This window comes from Triturus cristatus, chromosome 6 (assembly GCF_964204655.1).
Source record: "Triturus cristatus chromosome 6, aTriCri1.1, whole genome shotgun sequence".
In the NCBI taxonomy this organism is placed as follows: domain Eukaryota; kingdom Metazoa; phylum Chordata; class Amphibia; order Caudata; family Salamandridae; genus Triturus; species Triturus cristatus.
Window position 1 is genome coordinate 233,402,140 of NC_140589.1, and position 20,087 is coordinate 233,422,226.

Below are 20,087 nucleotides of genomic sequence, written 5' to 3' on the forward strand. Positions count from 1 at the left end.
ATCACTTTGAAACTGTTATTGTTTGAATTTGGAGGCGTCTATCAGACTTTGCATGGCAGTGTTTTCAGTGACTACTGGTATCAACTGAACACTTCATATGTAGAGAGCCCTTTGGGCCTCAGTCCAAGGTGAGCTGGCATTATCCTAGTTCCAGGTATCAGTTGTGTTTCTGCACCATTTCATAACTTGTGTACTAAAAATGGTGGAGCAATGTACAAAAATGACTTTTGTGCACCATTTTATGCACTTTTGGTATGCAGTTTTATATGAGTTATTTTCACCAGGTGTGAGCAGTTTTTGCGTCCAGCTCCTAATCGATGCAAATGCAAATTGCAAATTGTGCAAGATTTTGTACTCCACGCCCAGTTGAGATAGAGACTGATTGGCAGTGGAAGCATTGTGGATGGTGCAGCACCTTAAGCCAAATGTGATGCTTTCCTTATTCACAGAGACGAAGAAAGCAGAACTGCAATTTCTCTTTAGTTCCGTCTTGATAGTGCAACACCGACTCTTTCCAACATAGCGAGACTGGCCTTTGGATTAAGCCTCTTTCCAGCATAGCGAGACTGACCTTTAGATTAAGCCCTCTTCAGTCTTTCACCTTTTGGACCAGCCCATTCCTTTGAGACAATGTTAGTCACATCTAAGGTCAGCTAGGTGGAATGTATGCCTTCCCTCATGCCGTTGGCTGTTTTATGTATCATTCTCCTTCCTAGAAAGTGCTGAAATTGCAGTGTTTGAGGTGCATTGTTTTCACTATCTGGCACTGAATATTTTGTTAACGCAGAAGCCATCTTGAAAAGCCCTCTAAAAGCAGCACATTTTGCATTAAAAGAAACTGGTTACTCAAAATGTGATCTGAAAGTAAGTTTGTAAATTCTTTATATTATGTGTGAAAAGTTACTTTTAAAGAAAACAATTGTTTGGTAAGTACACAAAGCACTACATAAAAATACAAAAAGGTTTTCTTTAAAAATACCACATGTCCAATATTATCCAGCTTTTGACACTTTTCTTAATGAGCTGTACTGAGGCTCCCTCATCATTCCTGCTGTCAGATTATCTGATTTCTTTTTAATTTGGACATGTTTTTTTTGTTGTATGTGCCATTGCGTTTCTTCTTGATTTTCAATTGACAATAAAGAACACCCCATTCTAAGAAGGATTTTGTTTTCCATATAACTCGGAGCGTTAACAATCTTTTATGCTTTTGTCCACTTTTGGAACTGGAACTGGGCATTCTGACACTTGAACTTACTTTTCTTTTCATTATCCATATGATACATATCGGGGATAATAAGGAACATTAACATGACTGCAATATTAGGGAAGATTTATGCAGCTTGTTCTTCCACAAAAATATTAAGGCAGCAAAAGTTGAGAATCTGTCATTAATACTATTAAAAATATATATTTTATTTCTCATGAGACTGAAAAATAAGTGTTTTGGAATGTTATAAGATTTCTGAGTAATTTATGTAGATTTTGCTGATGTTCTGCCAAATCCTTCCCTGCCCTGTCTACACTATAGAAGAGTCTGTTTACCTACCTTATTTTATTATCTCCACAAACAGTCTCTACTTGTGCTTCACAGGAATTATAAGCAGAGGAGCAAGGGGCCGCTCTTTATGTAGCTGAGACTTGGAGTTGTACTGATATCTCTCCATTCACTGTTGCAGAAAACAAATTTGTCGACGACTGGTTTCTGTTCCTAACAGTACACTGTTAATCCCCCTATTTTTAGATTTAGGATTAAAAAGAATTGTAGTTCTGGCCGCTGTTAAACCACTTGTTCATTGGGTTCGTTTATGGGTTACACCTGAGCTAAGGGAGTTCAGAGACTGCCTTGTTGACTTGCTTTCCGCTAGAGGTGCCAAATCAGTACCCTGGGTTAATTTTGTTTCTGACTGGCTAAGCAAACTGGGTCTGCAAAGGCTATGGGCCAATGTGGACAAAATGTGCAAAGCTGATCTTAACATTTTAAAATGTAGTTACCGGATTCATATCCAAGATGGCTATATCAATAACCAATCAGCTGGCACATTGACAAATAGATTTTTAAATATTGAACCATTCCCCTTTTTGAGGAATTTTTTGATTTTGTTTTCTCCCGCCTAGCGCAACGTCTATATATTCGCTTTCGATTTGGCACTTTACCTCTGAGGTCCTTCACTAATAAATGGAACAAGGACTCCGTTTTTAGTATCTGTCCGGCGTGTGGCTTGGAATACGAGGATGAGGCAGCCATACTATTCTTCTGTCTCGGTTATCTAGGCCCACGCTGGAAATGGATTACTCCTCTATGTCGTAACCTGGAGATGACCAGACATTCAGTGGCTTTTAGAATTTTAAAGAGTGATACTACTCCCACAATTGTTATTGCTACCAGCAAATTTTTACAGGTGGTCTGGTACAAATGTGCTAGATTGCAAACTGTGACTGCCAGTGACTAAGATATTTTTAACTACTATCTAATTTCGACAACGTTTATATTCTTGCAAAAAAGAAACAATACAACAAGATAGACTTTCTATGCTGTCCATTCCTTTCTTTGTTCATAGCCCTAGTTCGACTTTGGCACTTTGTTCTGTACACAAGTAACGATTGCAGGAATGATTTCTCAATGACACCTGTTACTTTTACTATAAGCCTGAGCCGTGTGATGTTTTAAAAATGTATTCTGATGTATTTATTGTATTACCTTGTCTATGTACAATTTGATGGTACTTGGTTACCGAATAAAGCATTTTACTACTACTACTATAAGCAGAGTAGCTATATTTTCTTATTTTGTGATTGCTTTAAGCCCATAAAAGAGAGCTTGTTCCACTCAAGCTGTCTTTCATGTTTATGCTCCTTTACTCTCCCTAAAGAAGTGAGCATTTATTGTATTTATTCTATTTCATAGTGATTCCACATCATAAATTCCCCTTACATTTCAATCAAAAGTAGAAAAATGTTAAAATTATTTTTACAATGTAGTTACCTAATCATATTAATTCTTTATATTTTCAATCCAGATATAAAGCGGTGAGATTTCTTTTCTTTATAAATCACAAAAAGATTTTTTTAAAAGACTGTAAAAGATAGCAAATGTTTATCAAAAGAGGATTTAACAATATGCATAGTGCTTCCTCCTATTTTTCGATTGACAGTTTACAGAATATTGGTCTAATAAATGTCTCTTGCAAATGGAATAGACCTGGACAAAAGAGTACATGAATCATGTGCTGCACATAAGAATGATAGTTTTGACACCCTAAAGAGACTTAGGACCCTTCCCTGTTGATCTAGACGTTTTCTCCTATTGGCAATAAACCAGATTTAAACTTCGTAAAAGCCGTTTGTGTAGTGGGCCAAAGATTTGCTTTCAGGTAAAATTTCATTGACCCATGTCTTACAAATTGCACAGTTTGGTTGCAACCTTTTCATTTGTAAGCAGAGTTCTCAATAATAATGGGAAGTGCACATTCTGACACACAACTGCTTTTTGCTTTTATTAAGTATAGGCAGAGTGTGCTAACGAGAACAATTACGACGTGTCCAGAAACCCCGGACTTAAGTCCACTCAGTTTAATTATTTCCACCAGACCTATCTTACACCCGTGCGTATCCACCGCATGTTTCCGACTGCAGCATCCAGATGCTCTTGATACCCGAACTAAGAGACAGACTGCCACCATATGGTGTGCTCCTGCCCCCGTTATTGGGCAATTCTGGAGGATAGTGGTGTTGGTATTATGGGTCATCACTGGCAGGTAGTATTAGTGGACCTCTTGACGTGTCTCTTAGGAATTACAACACGACAGTCGAGAATGAGTATGCCATAACATTTCTGGACTTGGCTCATGTACTGGTGAAATGTGACCTTGCCATGTACATGCAGGGGGGTGGTGCGGACAAGACCCCATGATATCGGACCCTTATTACCCATAACCTCCCTGGGCCATTTACCTCCCCTCTGGGCATTGTCTCAAGACTATAACTCCATTATCCTACCACCTTTGACCTCCAGCCACCACCCCCACACACCAGTTCTGGTTTGCAGCGGTCATTGTTCACCTGCATTGCACACAATGTCAGGTTCCCACCATGGATATTCAGTTTTGCAGTTGTATCCCCCGTTGGGCAATGTTCTGGCACTCACAACAAGGGGGTCTTGCATTAGACACAGATGAGCCCTGTCCCCCTTGAAGAGGGACCAGCGAACTCAGCATAGTGTGAGATAGCAGCCAATAGGAACCTACTACACTGTTCTATAGTGTATGGTGTTCGCGGAAAATGCTACACTATGTACGGGGTTCGTGCTTCATGGGGTATTATTTTGTTACGTGTAGCTTGCGTGTGTCAAACAAACCATGTCTTTGCGTAAAAATAGTTAAGATTCGAGTATTAGGGGAGTCTTTATGCATTAATCTCTTCTACAAAAACAGTAAAGTATCAAATGTGGAAAATCTTCCTAGTACGTAATATTAAGTACGTTGTTTTTTCTTGAGAATAAAAAACAAAGGTTTGCTATTCTGCAGCTGGTAAGCCAAGGTCTTGCTTGCGCTAGTTATCCCTCTCTCATTATATTTCAAAGCTGTTGCTGGCTGTGCGGACATTTTCTGATCACTCTCCACTAAAAATGTATTTAATTTTTATGCTCCTTGCGGCATCAGTCCCATTTTGGAAATGGATTTCTGAAACTTAGGACTTTTTTCCTTTGATTAATACTGTATCCAAAGGCCGGGAACCTCCTGGCCAAATCCGATAAATTTGCTAAACGACATGTGTTTTAATGGATTTAAAAATCTTCACATTAATATCCGTCTCCCAAAGGTCATCAGTTCAATTTGGTACAAGATTCTATGAGAGAAGTGGTTATACCACATAGATATTGTTCATGCGTCTGTGCATTAGATAAAATATGCTTAACTGTGTTAGAAAAAGCCTAAATGTTGGTTCTGAAGATTAGATGTTCACACATGTTCACCAACCACCTCTTCAGGGTCCAGAATAGTGGGTTGTCTCGTCTCATATTTCATTTAAATAGATGCCTCGTTTTACCATAATTTGTGCTTGTTTCTTCTCTCTCCCTCACATGAATTAGTACTACATATCACTTCATAAGGAGAATTGTGTATCTATTATTTTAGAGGTTACGTGTCAACACCTGCTTTACCCAAAGAGGGTTTTTGTGATCTAGATGGATAAATCAGTGGCCCTGAATGCAGTAACCCGTGACAGTCTGTGAAGCTAAACTGCAGCTTGTAATTTGATTCCATCAGATTATCACTTTACCTTGTAGGCATTGCTCATGCCCCAGGTGAGCTTTTTTGTAGATGAAACAGGCTTTGAGAAAATGTTGGTCTGACTTCGGTGGTGAGGTACAGGGAAGAGTATAGCATAGAGGTGGTATGAATAAACTTTCAAGCTTCCATCAGCAGATGGGTAGTAGCATAAAGTAAAGCCTTTGAAGGGGCTAAAGAGATCTTTCCATCTGAGCGAGAGTAATGGCTTGAATAACTGCATCTATCCTCAGTGGGAACTGATGTTTTGATAGTTCTCTCTCTTTTTTTTAAATAACATAGTTTTTAGTTTTAATTTATCCAAAAGCAAACATTTTACATTGAAGCCCAGAGAAACGCAAATCCCCATCACTTCTAGTCGGAGTTCAACGTTTTTCATAGGGGCTAATTCCGGTGACATCCAGTTCAGCACAACATTTGAGGACCACTCATGAATTGGTAGGGAACGGACTGTGGAGGCAAATAGTACAACAGAGTGCTCAGGGTTATATTTGAATTGGTGGGCAGTCATATATTCATCTGTAGTCCCAGTCATATTCACATCTCCTGCTGATGACAGACTAAGATGGAATTGAGTGTTCAATGTTATGGAGTCCATATCATTCCCACGGGTTCTATATAGAGGCTAAACAAATATAGCGAGCACAACTGTCTTTTAGCAAACTATGCAGTAGATAGTACCAGGACAGAAATGTATACCCATCATTTACAGTCTGTGATCACTTTGATAAAAAGTAAAACCAGTTCAGCACCTTTCCCTGGGACTCTAGGAGCCTGGAGCTCTAGGAGGATATTGAAGATGTTCATAAAAACCTCACAGTCAAGTGTGTCAGTTGCATATGAGTAATTTGGGAGAGCCAACATGCTCACCCTAAATAAAGTAGGTAAAAGGAGTCTGCAGTCAGCTTCAGTTTAGGTTTCTCTGTACTGTACTGTATTCAAACCAGACTGGTAGATACCCATAGAGCTGTCCTTTGCGGTGATTGTAATTCCTTGAATTCCACCACATAGTTCAATGAGTTTCTGAATTAAGACAGGCTAGGGCAAGATTGGAGATCTTCATCTAATTATGTGGGCTGAATTTGATTTTATCTTGATTAAGGAATAGTGGTGTTCCCCCGTAGCATCAACAACACCTTTTCACTTCCATTCATGTGGCAGAACCAGCAACATCCGTTTGGTGCATTTAGCCCATCATGTCTGACTTCGGCTGAGGTTACACTTTATGGCCTTTCCCGTAGTTTGTGATAGATTTCATGTTTAAGTAAGAACAAGATTAAGGCAAAAAGTTGGCGTTATGTCTTGGTACTCACGGGTGGGAGCAGTGGTGTTTTATCTTTGTCAGTCACTTTGTTTTATTGCTACCTCCTACTCTATTTGTATTTCTTTTGTTAAAGTCCTAAATGTAGATTCTACGCAATATATTTTTTGTTATTACAAAAGCAGTCATTTTATTGACTGATGTCAAATCCGCTTACGTTTCGTGATTGAAAGGGTGAAGCTGAATTGCTTTGGATACGCTCTAATTTGCTGGAATAGATGCACCTCATATAATACTCTGCAGGAGTCCTTACTGCAGTCACTTTGACTGACAGATCACGAGTATTTGCTCAACACTAGCAATTTGCCTCTTCTGGCCACAACTATACTACTAGAATGTTCGAATAGGGCACCTCTAAAAACCTGTTTTAAACACTCGTAGGACATTTTTCGTTATGTGCATTAAGTTTCGACCTGAAGGTACAGTTTATGTATTGGGATGTGGTCAGCTGTGTGTAGCAGAGTGGAATATTGTTTGGAGTTGTCTCCATTTTTCAGTTTGAAATCTGGTACTGCCTCCTGCATTTCGTGCCACCTCTGCAGAATATCTAGATTATAAATCTTATTGTTTTGATTGAATACTTTATACTATTGAAACATAAATCCTGATTTTAACTGAGAGCTTCGTAGAATAATCAGGCCAAGTACTAAATCCGTCAGCCACCTAAAAATATAATACCTTTGATGTAGTCTGCAACGATATCCATAAGTGTGTTATCCATTTATCAACCCCTTTCTGTTCCATAATAAAGCTGCCCAAGTCTTACAATAGCCCCCATCCCTTATCCAATAGGCAAGGGTTATGGCTAAGTAGTAAAAACCTATTTCAAGCATGGATGCCCCGATACGTTGTTTTGAATGCCAAATGTGACAGATCCATAGCAAGACCTTGAATTGTGTGTATTTTAAAAAGTGGGCTATTGCAACTTTGAGAAATCCAGAGACTTCATATTGACAGTTTTGTATGACAACATGATTATTTATATTCACAATTATCTGGGGGGTTTGGGTGATTTTGTCCTGTTATATATTTCAAAGTATGGGATCACTTGTTCTAATTCTGCCAAATTCATGGCTAATTTAGGTAGTCTACGTTGCACAGGGAGAAGTAGAACTCATTTGACAGATTATGCAGGAAGAACCCATTTGACAGAGTGTGGAGGAAAATCATTTTTTAAAGAAGCAGGTGATGGCTTGAAAGAGAACTAAAACGTGAGGGAGAGTAAATGTCTTCCTCCGAAATGTTTTTGTTAGCTTGACAAGAGAGACAAAACCAAGCAAGGACATAAGATACTATGAAATTACATCATACCCAAAATTGTGCTTAAATGACCGAGGGAACGGCTTTGCAGTTATTTTGTAGAACATACATAATAGTGGTCGTATCTAAGAAAACGCCAGTAAAAGGGAATGAGTGCTTACAAAACATAAACATAGTCAAACAGCACTCTAGTAGTCTCTGACCCATTGGGAAGCAGAGTGGTGAACACGTAGACATACAATGGGACCCTGGTTTCCAAAACTACATCACTGAAAGGTATGACAGCAATGTAGAAAGAGAAGATTTCTTGAATAAGTTTGGTTCAGAGATGCTTAAAAGACTTCTCAGCTTTTTCGTCCTGTGTAAGTTACAAGGTTTTATGAACAAGCATTACCTGTTGCTTCACTGGGAACACAACGGGCTCAAGCATTTCAGGATTTTTGCAAACTGTCTCCTCCCTGCTGTAGCCACGCTCACTTCTGGAAACACCAGCAATCATTTTGGCTACCAGTCGCACTATCTCCTTGCTCAGCGATTCCTCATATAAAGCAGTCAAAGTGGGTGCCAATGTCCATATCGCCACTCTCTGTGCTCTGCATTTACATTCACAATGCTGTACACAGTCTTCGCCATTAGGATTCACATTTGAGAAAAGGAAAGCCTCCACCTGTTTAATTAACATCCCAGGTCTGCCAGCAGCAAGCCAACCTGTCCATTTCAGATTAAATGCCTCTGCATTTTCCAGGGATCAAAGCTTGTCCTCCAGCTGAATTAATAATACTAGAGCACTCTGCTGAAATTCAACAGATTTGCTGTTGGCATCCCCTTGTTGAGTGTTAAAGTCCACCATACCTAGAGATCTTGCTCCGCTTTCTGCAATGCCTCTTTAGTTATGAGAATACTTGATGATATAAATGTGAATGTTAATTCCATCGCATTAATCTTAAATTAAAATTGATCCCATTTTTGTGCAGTCTATCCATGGATGTTGTGAGTCGTTTTCCCTATAAATAAGTCTGCCACAAAGTCACCTTTTCTTATCACCCCAGTCCAAAGCAGTTCAGAGCCCAAGTGCAGTTGACAGCCTGCCGGATACATTTTGTCACTACAAGTGAAGGTACTCATCTTCCATGATAGTGGTTGGGAGGGAGATGAGAGACTATGCCTCCTTTAAATTATCAATGATTAACGAGCTGTTTTTCTTCTCATAGCAGTTTTGTTGACAAACGTAACATCTCCAAGGCAATGTTGTGAGCTTCTTTGTGTTTGTCTGGTCCATCTTTCATCAAATTGAAAAGTCTTTCAGTTCTGTACTGTGGTCACTAGGCGCATAATTATTTTAAGCTAGTTCTTCTTTTTCGGCCTGATTGCTATCACATAAGATAATGCTGCGATTCATAAAAAGGTATTACATCTATCTCTTATCATGTCATTGTCAGTAGCTCCAGTAGCTTACTGAATATCTCAGCAGTATTGTTCCTAACCTAGTTCTTATTGCAAGGAGCAAGAGAAAGACAGAGAAAGAAAAATGGGATATGATAGAGCCATAACCCTACCAAATTCAATATCCAGATTTATCAAATACTACCATAAAATAAAACTCATTTTACCCCCAATGCACTACAATTGAGCACGGTCAACAACAAAACATAATCATTTGTGGGATGGCTATTACTGTTAAGTGTGCACTACCCTCAACTACAGAATTCAGTTGACTCTATAGCAACTAAAATAAGTGAATTCATCATTGTTCAGTAGTTTATTTCTTTAGGATTTAAACTGTCGCTCTACCTAATAGTTGATTCCTAATCACTTTTTCTGTCTAAGATAGTACTAGCCAGATCAGTATCGCCTTGGTGATCTTTGCTTTAACGAGTATAGGTACAAAAGAGCTCCCTGCTTGTTGCCCATACTCTCTTCAGATTGAACTTGTAAGTTCATGCTGCCTTAAGAGGCATGCACAAGGAGTGAATTAGCTGTTGGTGAGGTGAAGCATCTAGCGACATAACCTGAGTAGTGGAATTTCTAGATGTTCTCTAAATTGTTGCTTGCCTGCCCTTATATTTGAACTTGCTTCCTTTAAGGAGCATTGTTGAGAACTGTATGAGGAGGTAGACATGGAGCTGCATGCAGTCATAATTCTTGGGAGGGGGTTTTGTATTTTGTAATGTTTTTAACCCCAAATGACACAGGTTATGTAAGAAATTGCTCTCCTTACACGTATTGGCTCTTTCAGTTGGCAACTGCCATTGTAGATAAGGTGATTCCTGAACACGCTGTCAAATGACAAATAATTCCAGTTGCACTTACTAACCCTAACAGCATCTAAACTTTTTTGCGATGGAAGTAAGCCATCAGAGCAATAGACTATTACATTTTTTTTTGCTAACACAATTTTATTTTTTTCTTGGCAACAAACAAACATTCCATTTGCGACCTCCCCCCTCCCCCCCCCCAATGCCACAGCCTATAACCCCTCATCATAATATGACCACCACCTGCCCTAGTTCTTTAGTGGAAAACCCCTGGTCTGAAATATTGGTTTTTCCATCTTGGCACACCAATCTACCCCCCTCCACCATTTCACCAGGGTGGGAGGCTGGAGTGACTTCCATTTAGGGTCAGTGTCACATTTGGCCACCATGGAAGTCGCCCCATCAGTGTCTTCTCCTAGGGAGACCTGCCAGTCCCTCCAAAATACCAAGAACACCCACCTTCGGGTGAGCCCTACTGGATTATCCAGGGCTCAAGACAATGTCTTCCCAACATCCTGCCAGAAGCCCATTATTTGAGGGCAGGCACACACCAATTGGAAAAAGTATGCATCCGTTTGGAACCAACGAAAGCAGGTCGATTGGGAAAGCCTCCCCGCTCTCCACAAGCACTCAGGCATAAGGTACACAGCATGAAGGTAGAATAGTTGAATCAGGCGCGACTTGGATCAAATGGCTAACTCGTGGGGGGTCATTGGAGCATCACACCAGTCCTCATCCTCTAGTGGATTTATCCACCCATCCAGCACTGTTGGCCTTGCCAGGCCGACCGGTCAGCAATTTAGCCTCGAGGGAATTGTACTCCAGTAGCTCAATCGGGGTTCGTATTTGATGTTATCAGTTATGGCGGAGTTGCAGAAATGTATGGAATTGTTAAGAGGATAATTAAAATATTGGCATTGTAGACCTTGGAAGGAGTGAAGATGACCCCCATTCTATGCATCCACCAACGTGGAAACCCCAATTCTGTCCCAGTGCCTAAAACCTTCAAGGTTGGCTGTATGATGTAGCAATCTACCCACCCACAGTGGTGTCAGTTGCGTAAGTCTCCCATCCCATTTGGTGAAGCGGAATGCCGCACACCAAGTTTGAATTACTGTGGTTGTCCGGACCGGGAAGTGAGTGGGTACTTGGCAACAAAGAACAGCATCCAAACAGTATTCAGCCCTAGACGAGAAAGCTTTGGGCGGTATGCAGGATCATCCTATCCCCCAGGCAGCCCTTCATTGATCACTAGTGAAGGACTCATCCAGTAATAAAACTTGAGGCCTTCCATCCTTAGCCCCCCTTCATACACGGACCGCCAACATTTGCCGAACGCTGTTTGAGGTGGGCAACCAGCCCAAAGGAAGGTCCGGGTAAGGGCATTGAGTTTCTGAATCCAAGTATTGGGAATTACGGATGGGAAGGGCTGAAGAGTATAGAGGAATTTAGGCAGTATCATCATCTTGAAGAGGGCCACATTTCCCCAGCAAATTAAGTGGGGATTGACCCCACTTCAGAAAGTCCAGTTTCATCTTGTTGATCAGCGGGGTGAGTTTGAGGGTCCAGGCCAGCTCAGAATGAATGGACACATGCACTCCTAGGTACTGAAAGCTGATGCGTTGAATCTTGGTGGAGGGGTGCAAGGCCACTACGCTCAGGTCTCCCTTAACCGGGACCAGGAGGGATTTGCACCAATTCACATAGTGGTAGAGCCATAGAGAGCAAGTATTTCCATTGCGCGAGGGCCTGATGGTTGCGGGTTGGGCAGGAGACAAGATGATTGGCATATAAGGAAATGCAGTCTTTCATCCCCCCTTCCCGCTGCCAACCCTGGATCAGTGCATCAAAATGAAGAACAACGCCAGTGGTTAGATAGCGAGAGCAGAAAGGTGCAGGGACAGGGAGCACCCCTGCTTGGTTGCCCTACGGAAGGGAAACTTATCTGCCATCACCCCATTCACCCTCACCTGGGCAGAGGGGGGTTTGTATAACAGTTAGTTGCACATGAGCCCTAAATCTGGGCCCAAATCCCAGGCGCTCCAGGACTGCAAATTAAAAGGACCAGTCAACCGAATCAAAGGTCTTTTCAAAATCTATCGATAGGAGGGCACATGGGTCTTGTAAAACTGAGCCATATGCTAGGGCTGCCTGTACACTGTGTATACAGTGCCTGGTGTTCCTAGTGGGGATGAAGCCACACTGATCCGGTGGACAAGACCAAAGAGAGCTTGCTGAAGGAGGTTGGCCAGTACTTTAGCATAGATCTTGATCTCTGCATTGAGATCGGGCGATGGGAGGAGCCATGTTGAGTGTCTTCCCTGCTTTAGGAAGGACCACAATCGTAGCGGCATCAACCTCGGTGGGGAATCACCCGGTGTCCACAGCTTCAGTGTACATGCCCAGAAAGCGAGGGCCAGTAAGTCATAAAACATCCTGTAATGTTCAAGCGGGAAGCCGTCGAGCCCCAGTGTTTTTCCTATCTTTCTCTCACTAATTGCGCCAACAATTTCCTCGAGTGCCAGGTCTCGTCCAGTTCGGAATGGAGATTCAGCGGCAGCTGCGGCAGGGGAATGTCACTAAGAATGGGGTGGCTCCTCTTCTCTAAAGCCAGGGGCTGGCAAGCATAAAGCGTGCAGTAGTAGTCCAAGAAGGCCGCTGCCGTTAGTTGGTGGGTCCCAGATGGTTCCACTATCTTGGGGACAATCCTAGAGGTCATATCCTTAGTGGCAAGCCAGTAAAGCAGCTTCCCACTTTTGTTTCCCCATTCATAAACACATTGAAAAGAGGCCAGCCAGCACTGTCTGGCTTCATCAGGTGAGATCTGTTTCAGGGTGGCCGGAGGGTCACCGTCGGACTAATTGCAATTTTTTTTTCAAGATCAGGAATCTGACATTCCAGTGACATTATCTGGCTAAGCTAGGTTCGCTCCCGCCTTCTAAGATCTCTCAGTGCCACCCCTAGGAGTGGCTTTCCCCGCCACCCATAAGGTTCAGAGGAGGAGACCAATCCATTGTTAAGATCGAAGTAAGCATGAAGCTCAATAGTTAAATGCTCAAAACAAGCGAGGTCAGCAAGATACCAGGCATTAAGATGCCAAAGGGGGCGCTGGGCCATATCTGCCACCCAAAGTGACCCACGATGGGTGAATGGTCAGAAATACCGCATGGGAGGATTGTGACTCCTGTCATTTGTAGGAGATCCATGATCAGGAGTAGAAGAAAATATGTACCGGAGTGAGTCCCATTGGAAGCTGAGGTGTGGGTGTATTCCCAGGTCCTGGGGTGCCAGGTTTTCCATGCACCACACAGCCCCAAGGATTCCATACAAGTCCGGAGCTGTTTGGCTCGGTACATTGAGCCTACCATGGGGCATTCGGGGGAATCAAGGTCATGGTTGGGGAGGCATTGAAGTCTCCACTGATTATCATAATTCCGGGTGAGAATGCAAGAACCATGTTTTGTATTGTCATCAATGCCGGGGAGAGAGCCTGGTGTGGTATGTATGCACTTGCCCTCGAGGAGGCCTTCGACGCCCACAAATCGGCCCTGTCTGTCCCCAAAGGTGGAGGCCACCACCTACAGCAGCTATTTATGGAAAAAAAGTGCCATGCCCCGGGATCCCAGAGTGGTATATGCAGGTATATTCACAGCATTGCAAGAAAGGACAGTGCATGCCAAGTAGGTGGGTCTCTAGCAGCATCAACACGGCAGGCACGAGTCGTTTAGCATGGCGCAGGACAGTGGACCATTTAATGCGGTCCATAGGGCTGCTGACATTGCACATTGGGAATGTCAGAGCTGCCGATCTGAGGCAACCTTCAATTAAAGGCTGTGACACAGGAGAAGGACCTGGATCGGGGATGAATGCGACATTCAGGAGCCAGGAGGACATGAGTGTGTATTACTGTGTATGGTAATGAGGACCGGACTGTGGTAAATTTAAATTACCTAGACTTAATTTATGCGGTAAAATTCAATAAGAATAACTCAGTAAAAATAAGAGGCAGAATCCGTGGTAATTGAGGTTATAAAAGGGAATTTATTCCTTACAAAGGAATTATGGTTCGAACCAGGCAATCGAGTTCCGTCACCACGAAGGTTCAGGAAGGGATCAGCAATACATTATTGACAGGTTATCATATTTATAGTAAAATGCATTACAGTAAAGACATATGCAGAAGGCGTTACAGCTGAGAAGAGAGATAAGAATACACATACGTAATAAAAAGGCGTTACAATAGGCGTGCATAAAGGCGTATACTAGAAACGTCATTATGATGATGACACAAGTGGGTGGATCCATAAGAGAATCCTGCAAAGTCAGCAGAAATACATGGCAGAGATGTGCGCGCTGCCGCATGACGTGTGATTGACGTGTAACTAGAGGGTGAAGGGAACTTGACATTTAGCCCTACATGAGGAGACAGAAGTCTGGGATGTCAGGACAACCTAATCCCAAATCGTATCTAATAACTTGTGTTTAAGGAACTATATTATCTAGAAGGAAAGGTCTTTCCGGACAGAGCCTATTCTATACTGACTGCTAGTGCGTGTACAAGCGTCTAAGTGTCTACATGAGATGTGAGGGGGCATGGGCCTACCATGGTAACGAAAGTCATGAATTACTTGCACGGAGACAGTAAGGCCGGGCCCTTTGCTCTGCAGCTGGAGGGATGTTTACCTAAGCTACTAGACAGGAATGCATTTCTCGAGGAGCGGAGCAGATAACTTGAAGGCTGAATACAGTTTTGGCAGGCAACAGGCCGGGCTAGGCACCGTTAGCCGCGCAGGGAGTAAGACAAAGTTCATGGATACAGATACAGGTCCAGGCTGGAGCATTCAGAGGCAGAAGCAGGAAAAGCTCGATGGCAGAATTCAGGGCCTACCTTGCCAGAGCTGGAAAATGTGAAAAGTATACCATATAAAGACGGTGGCAAGGCATACTTAGGAACGGAATATCTGATCCATTCATGGCAGATCTGAAAGATGACATATTAACGGTGGACACAATTGTATTTGCGTCTTCATAGCTTGAAGTGGAGGGAACATACATGTACTTGTAGCATGTACATGGAGCCGTTGGGGTCTAGATAGGGGACACAATTGATCATAAAAATTCATATTTCCTCATTCCCTCCTTGTCCCCTACGGACCCTTCATGAAATATCGATCTTCAGGAATCCATCAATCTGTTCATGTAACATCATTTGCTCTTCTTTCTTCTTCCGGGATTTTGAATGAGAACTTGAACGTGGAATACACGATGTGGCACACAGGCCGCAAATCGCTGGTCCACATTGTAGACACAGGCAACAACTGAATACTATGAGAAGGCCAATACCTAGGAAGGATAGGACTTTCCATCCCCAGGCTGACAACACGCTCCAGAACCAACCGGACCATGTCCAGGTGCCTGGATTCTGATGTATCTGGTTTGCAATCTTGTGAAGACGAGTTATGGCTTTATATACGGATGGCGCGTTTTCTGGAATAAAAACACAGCAACTTGATCCGATGACCCTACAGGCTCCGCCCCTATCGGCTAGGATGACGTCAAGGACAAGACGATTTTGGAGAACAACAATCCGCATTGCAGACTGCTCCTCTGTTAAGTTGCCTAGGGCGGAAGTAGTTTCATTCACTACTGCTTCAAGGGTTCTGGTTAATCTGCGTATCAGTTTACTATTTGAGACAACACCTATGTAAGGAAAGAGACCTTTATTGAAGTCTGTATATTGTTCCCATGCTGTTTCAGTGTAGTCAACAATCGGGATATCTCTCTGGGGTCTATGGTGTACTAGATTGGTATTTCTATGATAATCAGGAGGGGCTAGGAAAACGGGGCAGAAGGAATGCAATGTAACAGGTACCATCCCAATCTAGAGGTAGGCGTATATATGCGGTATAACCACATATGAAGTAGGAATGACGGGAAGCTCTAAATGTAGACTTGCCTTTATCACTGAATTCGATCACAGTAGTACATTTACTATGACCCAGGTGTACTGAACCATTCTTTCTTACACATAATTCACCTTTGACTGGTAATACTGTCATAGCAGGCAAGACTAGTGCAGCTTCAGATTCAACATTCAGAATCATGAGGTTAAGTGTAAAATTACCTAATCCATATACTTCATTTTCTAGGTCAGTTCCTGTTCTTTTGGGAAGTCCCTCCTTGTTAGGATAACAAGCTTTAAGCAAAACTAAGTTCAGGTTTCCCCATACCCAGTTGCTCTGGTAAACTACAGTGTTTGAATCTAAAGAGTTAATCAAACTAAACCATGCTCCACAGGAACCATTGTGTGTGAACGGGTACGGAAAGAGAGGCAGAACTCCTTTGTATTTCTGATAGGGAGGGAGTCGGCCACATATCCAACAATTTGTAGCATTGCTGGTCTGATGGAAATGGTGTAACATACTAATGAATGTGTTGTTGCGCAGCGCAAATCTATAGGACAACTCATGTGGAGGTAGTTCACTAAAAGAATGTTCGGTAGTAACATTGTAAGCAGAATGAGCACGCTTGAAAATAGGATAGTACATGTGCAACAGTATACTTGCAGCAATAATAAAAAGACTTAGAAAAAACATAATCAACAATGTCACTATACAGTGACTATGAAGTGATTTACAGTATGCATGTTTCTCGAGCTGTTTCTGTCTATTTCTCTCTCTAATTCGGTCTAGAGGATACATGTCAGAGACTTATTCAACCGATTCACCTTGGAGAGGACTTAAACAATCGAATTGTCTGACTTGCTAGACCTTAGTTTCAGTTTATAGTTTTGAGATTCGGTCTTTTCAACCAGGGGGAGTTTTGAATCAGTCTTTGGAAGGGGGCAGGGCTGAGAGTTCAAATCAGATGGTAGTCCATGAAATTTCTTGATATGGCTCGAGTGTAGCCAACCCTTGCGACCCTCGACCTTCACTGCTGTCCTCGTGGTTAGAAGTACCAGTTTTGGCGTTTGCCAGCGAGGCTCCAACGGGCTCCTCCTGTCGAAGTTTCTTATGAAGACCAAGTCTCCAGGAACCACTTCATGGGGCTTCACCTCGGTGTTGTCGGGAAAGGCTGCAGCTACCTGTGAACGGCAAGATTGTAGTGCAGACATCAAGGAAGCAAGGTAATCTGTCAGCATATTACAATCAACATCAGTGATTTTACGAGGTATAGGCGTCCCCCACATATTTGGCGGCCTACCGAAGACCACCTCGTATGGGGATAGCCCTGTGCGAGAATGTGCTACCATTCCCATGTAAAAGAGTGCAACTGGTAAGGCTACTATCCAGTCGACACCTTTCTCTCTACAGATTTTTGAAAGTCGAATTTTCAGGGTCTGATTATGACGTTCCACGAGACCTGCTGCCTCGGGATGTCGGACACAGTGGAATTTCCATTGATAGCCTAACAAGAGTGAAATGTGTTTCATTAGCTCGGATGAGAACGGCTGGCCATTATCTGAGTACACGATACGGGGCAAACCATACCGTGGGAAGAATTCACGAACTAACTGTTTGGCAGTAGTCGGGGCAGTGTAATCTGAGACGGGATATGCCTCTGTCCAACGGGAAAGAGCGCATACAACTACGAGGACATATTTGAATCCTCGACATCGTTCCATCTGGATATAATCCATCTGGAGGACTTCAAAAGGATGATCGGGAGGTTGAAATCCACCCTGCTCTACAGGTACGCCTTTACCTGGATTGAACTGACAACAAATCATACAAGTTCGGATTTTCTGTTTGGCTGCAGCTCGTAAGTGTTTGTTGAACCAAATGTGTTGAATACTGTCTAACATAGCTTTTTCTCCTAGATGTGCTGGACTATGTATTGTGTTAATGATAACTTGAACCATTGAGTCGGGGAGAAACCATATACATTTTCCCTTCGTCATCCATCCCTGATCTGTTTGGATCCCTCCTAATTCAGTCCATTTCTTTATTTCCTCTGGTGTAGCATGTGTCTGTATGTCAATTACATCAAGGGCGGGATCCCTAACTGTCATGCAGTGTGTCGGCGTCGGAACTATTGTCTTTGTCAAGTCAGTTGCGTGATTCCTATTCTGTGCTGTTTGCTTAGCTGTTCGGTCTGCTAGGTCGTTACCCTGGGAAATAATATCGGTGACTTTTGTATGGGCCTTACACTTCATGATAGATATTGAAGTAGGTAGATGTATTGCATCTAACAGAGCTTGAATGAGGGGACCGTGTTGAATGTTGGCACCGTGAGAAGTCAAATAACCTCTCTCTCGCCAAAGGACTCCGAAGTCGTGTACAACTCCGAATGCATAACGTGAATCTGTGTATATGTTAACTTTTCTATTTTTGGCTTGAATACAGGCTTGTGTCAGAGCAATGAGCTCTTCTGCTTGAGCTGATAATGTGTCAATACAATTTGTTTCAATGACTTCGGTGTCTGTCGTGACTGCATAAGCGGCCACTAACTCTCCTGTACTTGTTCTCATACATGAACCATCTACATAAAATGTCAGGTCTGGGTCTGGTAATGGGACATCTGTCAAGTCTTGTCTGGGTTTCGTCGTAATAGTAATGACTTCGATGCAATCATGTGCCAGTGGGTCTGTTCCACTTAATGGCAAAAGTGTGGCAGGATTTAATGTACTACAACGTCTGATTTCTATGTGTGGCTGAAACAATGTTAGTTCGTAACCTGTCAGTCGTGCTATAGTCAAGTGTTGTGTTTGTGTCCGGTTCAAGAGAACCTCTACTGCGTGTGGTACTTGTACTGTCAATTGATGTCCTAATACTATGGAATCGCTTTGTCTGATCGCTAGAGCTGTCGCTGCGACTGATTTCAGGCACGCAGGAAGAGCCTGAGCTACGGGATCTAATGTGCTAGAAAAGTAAGCACATGGTTTGTGTGATCCTGCTTGTTCCTGAGTGAGTACTGACAAGGCAGTACCTTCACGTTCTGTAACAAAGAGTGTAAAAGGCTTACTGTAACATGGTGTCGCTAAAACAGGTGCTTGGCATAAAGCTTTCTTTAAGTCTTCAAAAGCTTGTGTATGTTCTGGAGTCCAAGGGAGGACAGTCGATGTCGCTGCCTCCTGGGTTGTCAACTGAATGAGTGGTTTTGCTAGAAATGCATATTGGGGAATCCACTGCCTACAGTACGAAGTGAGGCCTATGAAGGCCCGTACCTCCTTTTGTGTCTTGGGTGGTGGCATGTTTACAATTAACTGGACACGGTCAGGTGTGAGCTGTCTCCCCCCCCTTGGACAGCAAGTGCCCTAGGTACACAACTTGCTGGGCACAGAATTGCAGCTTCGAAGGGGACACCTTGTGCCCCTTGTCGGCCAGAAAATGTAAACCGTCAGTGATGCTTTTTCACATTCGGGTTCGCTTCGGGCGGTGATCAGTAGATCATCGACATACTGAAGCAGTGCAGTGTTAACTGGCATGTGGATACTGTCAAGTTGTCTTTTCAGTGCTTGGCTGTAGATGCTAGGACTTTCTGTAAATCCTTGAGGCGCGCGTGCGAATTTAAAGCTTCGTCCATTTAAACTAAATCCGAACAAATATTGGCTTTCCGGATCGATTGGGACGCTAAAGAAGGCGTTCTTGAGGTCAATTACAGTAAAGAACGTTGCTTCTGAATCAATAGCTGTCAGTAATGAAGAGATATCTGGGACCACGGGATATTGTGGTACAATGCATTTATTCAATTCGCGCAAATCAATAACTAATCGATATACTGGGGGTGCTTTTGGATCAGTTCGTTTAAGAATCGGAATGATCGGAGAATTACATACATTGGAGTCGGTTTCTACAACCACTCCTTGTGCAATGAGCTCGTCAACGATTTGCAGTAAAGCCACTACAGCATCTGGAGGTAACTTGTATTGTCGCATTCGTGGTAATACCACTCCTGCTTTGAGTGTGACTCGATATGGTGTGATGTGCATACAACCTACATCAGTGGGGCCTTTTGCCC

The 20,087-nt window shown here is 42.8% G+C and overlaps 1 protein-coding gene across 2 annotated transcripts in view; it reads left to right on the forward strand.

Annotated features, from left to right (window-relative positions):
* ITSN2 (intersectin 2) overlaps positions 1–20,087 on the forward strand; it is a 1,173,023-nt gene that overhangs the window by 240,374 nt on the left and 912,562 nt on the right. The gene's annotated exons all lie outside the window — the stretch shown is intronic.